Source organism: Ursus americanus, chromosome 2, assembly GCF_024610735.1.
Source record: "Ursus americanus isolate L20-20 chromosome 2, mUrsAme1.1.p, whole genome shotgun sequence".
Taxonomy (NCBI): Eukaryota; Metazoa; Chordata; class Mammalia; order Carnivora; family Ursidae; genus Ursus; species Ursus americanus.
This window is the reverse complement of record NC_142128.1, coordinates 33,570,632-33,578,369: the sequence shown is the minus strand read 5'-3', so window position 1 is coordinate 33,578,369 and position 7,738 is coordinate 33,570,632. Positions and strand designations below refer to the sequence as shown.

At 48.0% G+C, this 7,738-nt stretch overlaps 1 protein-coding gene and 1 long non-coding RNA gene across 9 annotated transcripts in view; one reads left to right on the top strand and one right to left on the bottom strand.

Moving 5' to 3' along the window:
* Positions 1-1,562: 1,562 nt before the first annotated feature.
* On the bottom strand, positions 1,563-2,965 carry LOC123783823 (uncharacterized). The gene is made up of 2 exons (XR_006777303.2): positions 2,649-2,965; positions 1,563-1,984 (listed from the first exon to the last, which is right to left on the bottom strand). It is a non-coding gene; the product is annotated as an uncharacterized LOC123783823 (long non-coding RNA).
* A 3,074-nt stretch (positions 2,966-6,039) lies between these two features.
* METTL22 (methyltransferase 22, Kin17 lysine) overlaps positions 6,040-7,738 on the top strand; it is a 28,426-nt gene continuing 26,727 nt past the window's right edge. For all 8 annotated transcript variants that reach the window (XM_045784346.2, XM_087870595.1, XM_045784349.2 and 5 more), the window contains exon 1: positions 6,040-6,157. The gene's annotated coding sequence lies outside the window, so the exon portion shown is untranslated. The remainder of the gene's footprint in view (positions 6,158-7,738) is intronic.

Here is a 7,738-nt window from a genome sequence, read left to right as displayed (position 1 = left end):
CCAGCAATTGCCCTGGGACCCCACAATAAGTGCCAACATACAGTGATGGGATGTCTTGGTTGGACAGGCCCATAACTGGAGGAGGGGGGGGAGCCTGGCTGGGAAGACAAGCTGCTGCTCCATGCCCCCCACCAGCATCCTGGGACCCGGATAATCTAGCGGGAAGAAGAAAACCACAGCAGGCTCATGACAATTGGAAATATTCATTACTCTCCAGACGCAGGAAAGAACAGGGCGACTTTGTAAGCTCATCTGAAAAGAGAACATTTTGATCCAGGTCTAAGTGGATCACTAAGACCTCTCCTGCTCATCACGCACAGGGAGTGGGTGGGGTGTCAGTGGCCAGCCTCTCTGAAATTGGGTGTTCCCAGTGACATTCCCGGGCAACAGCGCCTCCCACAGTGCTCCCGGGTTCTCCAGTCTCTCGTTCATTCTGCAAACGCAGGTGCACAGCATGGTAAGGACAACCAGGACATTCAAGGCCCTGCTCTCCTGCCGCTTACATCCACAGGGCTGGTTCCTACAGGAGGTTCTGGGGGAGAGAACGCTCCACGCCTCCCTCCTTGCTTCTGGGGTCCTGGCAATCTCGGTCATTCCCCGGCTTGTAGACACATCACTCTGATGTCTGCCTCTGTCTTCACGTGGCCTTCTTCTCTCCAAGTGCCTTCCTCTCTCTATGAGGACACTTCTAGGACAGTGGGTGATTTCATCTCAGAATCCTGAACTAATGACATCTAAAAGACTCTATCTCCAAATAAGGTGACATTCAGAGATTCCGGGTGGGCACGAATTTTTGGAGGATACTATCCAGCCCACTACAGACCCTAAATTGTGCAATTTTAACACTGCAGGGGAGGAACTGAGGATCGGCTGGGCGACCCTAAAACAATTCGCAAGAACGATGGTGGCAGGTGCTATAGACACGGCACCGTAGCCCCTTGTCCAGGCCATTTCTGTGCCTGTGGGCCTGACTTCTGAGAAGTGGCCCCGGGACATTTTCTCTGGAGTCACTCTGCTCACACGCCGCTGACCGGAAAAGCCAAGGAATTACCAGCCCTAAGCAATGACTGTAGGATTTGATGTACAAATACCCTGCTGCCCTCACCTTTTGGGTGTGACAGCTCAGAAGCACACATTTTACATTTTCAAAAATTCCCCAACAGGATGAAACTCCAGGGAACTGGAGCCTTCACGATCAGCCAGAGGGGATGAAAAATGGCACAGCCACTTTGGAAAACAGGCCGGCCGGCCCTCCAAAAGTCAAATACAGCATTACCCTAGGACCCAGCAACTCCACTCCACGGTATGCAGCCAAGAGAAAGGAAAACTTACATCCATATAAAAACTTGACATGCGTATTCATAGCATCCTTATTCATAATAGCCAAAAAGTAGAAACAACCAAGTGCCTATCCACCAATGAATGCACAAATAAAACGTGGTCTGTCCATATGATGAAATATCATTTTGCCATTAAAGAGGAATGAAGTAATGAAACATGCTACGACATGGATTAACTTTGAAAATACATGCTCAGTTAAAGAAGCCAGACACAAAAGAGTATATATTGTAGGATTCTATTTACGCAAAATACGCCAAAGAGGCAAATCCATGGTCAGAAACCAGATTAGGGGAGAGGGAAGAGGGCAATTGGGAATGAATGCTCGTAGGCTCGGAGTTTATTTTTGGGGTGATGAACATGTTCTTGAAGGAAATGGTGGTGCCATCTACAGAGCCTCGTGAAGACACTAAATCCCCCAATTCGTACACTCACTCGTTCGGGCTGCTATAACATCACACCAAAGATGGACTGGCTCATAAGCCACAGAGATCTCCTTCTCATAGTTCTGGAGGCCAGAAGCCCAAGGTTGAAAGTCCTCCCAGACCTGCCGCCAACCTACCTTCCCCCAAGAAGAAACCACTACTTCAATTTGAAGACATCTTTGCAGACTTCTTTCTCTGTGTTTACATAAGCTGCACACATCCTGGGGGAAAAATGTAACATTGTGTGAGCATTTTCTCTTACATAAATATTTATACAGTTTGTATGGCCATGTAACTTTATTTTTTTAATCTAACAATGTGAATCGGTAAAATTAGTGAAATTAGTGGGGTCTTTGAAAAACAACAGAGGCTGTCAGATCACCCCCAAGGAGGCAGGAGAGTCGAGCCTGGAACCTTCCTCCTGTTCATTTTACTCACTCTCAAGATGACACTTCGGAATAGGTATGATCAATACTCGAGAAATTAGAACGTTAGGTTCCAGGGAAGTAACTCGCCCGACCACCTAGCATGTGGAACGTTCCCCGAAATTTGGTGTTGAATGAGTGGAAAGGACTAGCCAGTGGCCCCGCTGTGGATTTGAACCCAGCACTGGCCCACCCAAAAGTCAGCCGGGTGCCTCTCCTCATGGAACTGGGAAACAGAGAGGCAGGCAACCATTGTGCATTTGAAGCAGGTGCTGTTAGAAGCTAGCAGGACGCAGGGGGCAGAATTATAATCCCCTGCTGTCAGCCCTCCGAGGGGAAGAGCTCTCCCTCGGGAGGACAAAATCTTCTAGAGCTGATTGGGAAGACACACGAAGCATTTGGTAAACACACGACCTTTGGAAAGGGGGCTGCTCTGAATAGTCGAGCCAATGATAATCACCTGACAGCAATTTCCTGCAAGCTGGTGTCTTATCACACATCTGGCAGTGCGTCCGCCTTCCTTTGTTGCATACATGATTTGTCATTAGCCCAGGCGGTGGGGGTAATATACACTCTGGTATGCGTGAGCCGGCACCATAACCCTTGTGTCGCCAAGCCTTGGGAGAGCCGCTCCCGGGAAGAGGCGTACAGGAAAGGGCCCTTTGCGAAGGCTTCATCCAGCACTCCCACTCGGACATCTTGGAGATGAGTCTGCATGCCACCTCCGCTGGGTGACTCCCGGTAAGGAACTTAACCTCTCTGAGCCTCAGGGGTGGTCTCTTGGATGAAGGAAGACCTGAACAAGAAGGAGCCAGCAGAGTGACTTGTAAATAACCGAGCCATGGAATAGGGAGGGACCTCTCCCGGACCCCTGCAGAGCCCTGCAAAGAAGGGCTGGCTCTCACTCCCCCTTATTCTGATAAGCTCCCGTTGTGTTGCAAACTACCCCAAAATTTAGTTGCATAAACAATAACCCTTTTGTTAAGTTCATGGATTCTCTGGGTCAGGAATCTGGGCAGGGCACAGGGAGCTAGCGTGTTTCTGCTGTGGGAGCCTTAGCCAGGCGAACTGGGCGGGGGGGGGGGGGGGGGGGGTGCACGGCATCCCTTCCAAGATAGTTTCCATTGTGAGTTGAATTGTCTTCCCAAAAGATACGTTCGAGTCCTAACCCTGTACCTGAACATAACCTTATTTGGATATAGGGTCTTTGCAGATATAATAAGGTGAAGACCAGGTCATGCTGGATTAGGTGAACCCTATTTGAAGAACTAGTACCCTATCAAAAGGCCATTTAGACACATAAATACACAGAGGCTGAAACTGGAGTGATGCATCTATAAGCCAAGGACTGCTAAGAGCCACCAGAAGCAAGGAAAGAGGCAAGGAATTGGTGTGGACTGAATGTGTCCCCCCGAAATGTATTTGTTGAAGTCCCAACCCTCAGTGAGGCTGTATTTGAAGAATAGAGCCTCTAAGGAAGTAAATTAGGTTCAATGAGGTCATAAGGGTGGAGCCCGACCACGGAGGAGGATTCGTGTCCTTCTAAGAAGGGGCACCAGAGAGCTTGCTCCCTCTCTCTCCTTATGCACATGAAGGAGCAGCAAGGTGATGACCGAGAGAAGGTGCTATCTGCGACGCAAGGGGAAAGCTTTCACCAGACCCCAACCATGCTGGAACCTCGGTCTTGGACTTCCCAGCCCCCTAAACCATGAGGAGATCAATGTCTGTTGTTTAAGCCACTAAGTCTATGGCATTGTGTTATGGCAGCCTGAACTGACTAATACAGGGGATCCTTCCCTAGAGCCTTTGGAGGGTACACTGCTGGTGACGCTTGATTTTGGACTTCTGGCCTCCCGGACTGTGTGAGAAAAAATTCTTGTTGATTTAAGCTACCCTGTTTGTGGTGACTTATTACAGCAGCCCTAGGAGATTAGTAACAGTTTCATGACTCACATTTGCAGGGCCTAGAAGGATGAAGAACAGATTCACCGGGCTTGTTGACCAGACGAGCTGCATGTGCCCCCCCACCCTCAGCACACCGGGGGTGTTTACTATGTGAATGAACTACTGTAAGCAACAATAATAGCTTATAAGGTCCATTAATCTTTGACAAAGCAGGAAAGAATATCCACTGGGAAAAAGACAATCTCTTTAACAAATGGCATTGGGAAAACTGGTCAGCCACATGCAAAGAATGAAACTGGACCACTTTCTTACACCACACACAAAAATGAATTCGAAATGGATTGAAGACCTACATGTGAGACCTGAAATCATAAAAATCCTTGAGAACACAGGCGGTAACTTCTTTGACAACAGCCATAGCAACTTCTTTCTAGATATGTCTCCTGAGGTAAGGGAAACAAAAGCAAAAATAAACTATGGGAACTACCTCAAAATAAATAGTTTCTGCACAGCAAAGGAAACAATCAATAAAACTAAAAGGCAATCTATGGAATAGGAGAACATATTTGCAAAGGATTATCTGATAAGGGGTTAGCGTCCAAAATATATAAAGAACTTATACAACACCCCAAAAATAAATAATCTGAGTAAAAAATGGGCAGAAGACGTGAACAGACATTTTTCCAAAGAAGACATATAGATGGCCAACAGACACATGAAAAGATGCTCGACATCACTCGGCATCAGGGAAATACAAATCAAAACCACAATAAGCTATCACCTCACACCTGTCAGAATGGCTAAAATCAACAACACAAGAAACAACAGGTGTTGGTGAGGATGCGGAGAAAGGGCAACCCTCGTGCACTGTTGGTGGGAATGGAAACTGGTGCAGCCACTCTGGACAACAGTACGGAGGTTCCTCAAAAAATTACATAGAACTACCCTACGATCCAGCAATGCCTCTCCTGGGTATTTACCCAAGGAATACAAGAACACTCATTCAAAGGGATACATGCACCCCTGTTTTATAGCAGCATTATTTACAACAGCTACGGTACGGAAGCAGTCCAGTGTCAATCCATGGATGCATGGATAAAGAAGATGTGGTATAGATATAAAATGGAATATTATTCAGCCATTAAAAAGAATGAAATCTTGCCATTTGCAAGGATGTGGATGGAGCTAGGGAGTCCAATGCTGAGTGAAATAAATCAGTCAGAGAAGATAACCATATGATCTCACTCATGTGTAGCATTTAAGACACAAAACAAATGAGCAAAGGAAAAACAGAGAGACAGAGAGAGAGAAATCAAAAAACAGTCTCTTAACTCTAGAGAAAAAATTGACTGTTACCAGAGGGGAGGTGGGTGGGAGGTGAGGATTAAAGAGTGATGATGAAAAAAATAAAGATAAATTTAAAAATAAAAATAAAAAATTCTTCTAAAAAATGTATATATATAACTTGTAAATACAGTTGCCTTTTCTTGGGTGCTCGCAGCATGCCAAGGAGGACGCTAACTGCTTTACAAGCATTATTCTATTTCTCCTTTTGGATTCGGAGAAGTCCAGCATGGGTTGCAGATGTGAACCAGCAGCTTCTTCTATCCCCAATGCACTCAAAACCGAGTGATAGAGACAGGGAAACATGTCCTGACAACCAGAGTCCGAGGTTCTCTGATGCCGGGAACCCAGACACTGGTCAACGTGAGCAGGAGAAGGGGGAATCAAGGAAGGCTTCTGGAAGAGGTGACCCCAAAGTAGGATTTCCGCTGGGTCATAACTTACGGTAGGACCCTCAATGCCCGACATGGTAGGTCTCTGTCAGTTTTTGTGAATGGCGAAAGGCACAAAGTACGAGGGACCAAGGTCCCACTGCTTCTAGTCAAGGAAGGGAAGCCCGCCGCCAGAAAAGCTCGGGCAGGTGGGCGTGGCCACGGCGCGGCGCCGGCGGGCGCTCGCAGAGAGGGCGTGGCCGCGCCTGCGCAGGCCGCCTACTATGGCGGCCACTTGACCCAGGCGGCTAGAGGCTTCGGCCGAACTCCGTCCGGCAGCTCGCGGCAGGTAAGCTCTCCAGAGTGGCGGCGGAATAAGGAGAGTGCAGGGAGCCTGCTGGCAGCGAGCCTGACTTTGAAACCGGGCCCCCACTGACCTGAAGCCCAAGTCCCCACTCGGCCTCCGTGTCCCCAGCCGAGCAATGGTAGTGGGAGAGAGAACCCTGTTGTCATGGGTTTCTGTCCGGGGTCCAAGCAGCGCCCTAGGTTCCGGATTAAGAAGGGAGGGCGAGGCCGAACTGTGACTGCCTTTCGAGAGGCGTTTAGGGAGGCGGCAAGACAGAAAGAGGAGCCCTGGGAGGGGAGGAGGTTCCCTGGAGCCCCTGACTCCAACTCTGCGTTCCGCCCCTGCACCCCTGGACCGCCACCCCCCCCCCCCACCGCAGCTTCCTATGCTTCACGTCCTGTCCTGCATTATCCCGTGCCTGGACACGAGCTGTCATAGAACTTCACCCAAATCCCCGTTGTTGAATGAGTTGAGTTGAGTGACACCTGGCAGAGGGAAAGCCTAGGAGGCGGGAGGTATTTCAATCCCCAGATTCCAGCAAACTGCCTTTGGGGGGAACCCTAGGGGAGACAGACTGAGAGCGACTGAGTCTGGCTGCCACGACTTTAGAGAGCCAAGCTTCTGTAAGATGAACCTGCAGCCCCAGGGAGGTCGGCGGGGGTGGGGGGGTGGGGGGTCCCATCTGCAGTCTGGGTGTACTTTCCCTCCTTTCCAGTGAGGAGAGGGGACTGAAGCGCATCCAGTTGTAACATTCCCAAAGACACACTGAGTCAGCTATTCCTAAGTGGAAAAACTGTTGCCTTTTTCCATCTTCCAGCACACTCTTCAGTACTAATTAGTATTGCTACAATGATCCATATCCACTGTTATTTGTTAACCATTTACTCTGTCCTGAACCCTAAAACTGATCATTGTCTCATGTAATCTTCACACAGGCCAGGAGGTAGGTACAAGATACCTCTGTTCCCAGATAATCAGATTCTAGGAGAAGCCCTCTAAAGGGATTCCACTTCCTGGTACTCAGTTGTAGGATATATTTCCAGGAAGCCTGGGTAGTTTGAATTTTAAAACTGAAAATTGAGCTAGAAATGAAGAATTTGAGTTTTGGTTTTGTTTGTATTTAAGAAAAGTTGGTGTGCAATTGTAATATTATGCTCATTTGTGGGATGTGATTTTTCCAACAAAATTGCCCTATAGCAAGAAATAGCATCCTTTGGTTCGTGTTTGACTTTCATAGCATCATCACAGAGGATCTTTTTTTTTTTTCCCCTTCCAAAACTATATGTAAGAAGTCCTTGATTTTTCCCCAGGACATCTTTCGGTCCTGGGAGAGCCACATCTGACTTTGAGACATTTAGTCCCCTTTTTGGATGCAGCCTAATTTTTCCAGTCCTCATTGATTGAGGGCTTTTGCCTGAGGATGGAGCATTTCTCCTCCGTCACTTTCACTGGCATCATGAAATCCTGCATCATTTTATTAGATTCACAGCGTCACTTCACAACCCACTTGTTTTGTGCTGGCTTCTATTGTCAAGTGTGAAAGCCAGCATGGAGACTAATTTAACAAGGGGTCAGCTTTTTCAC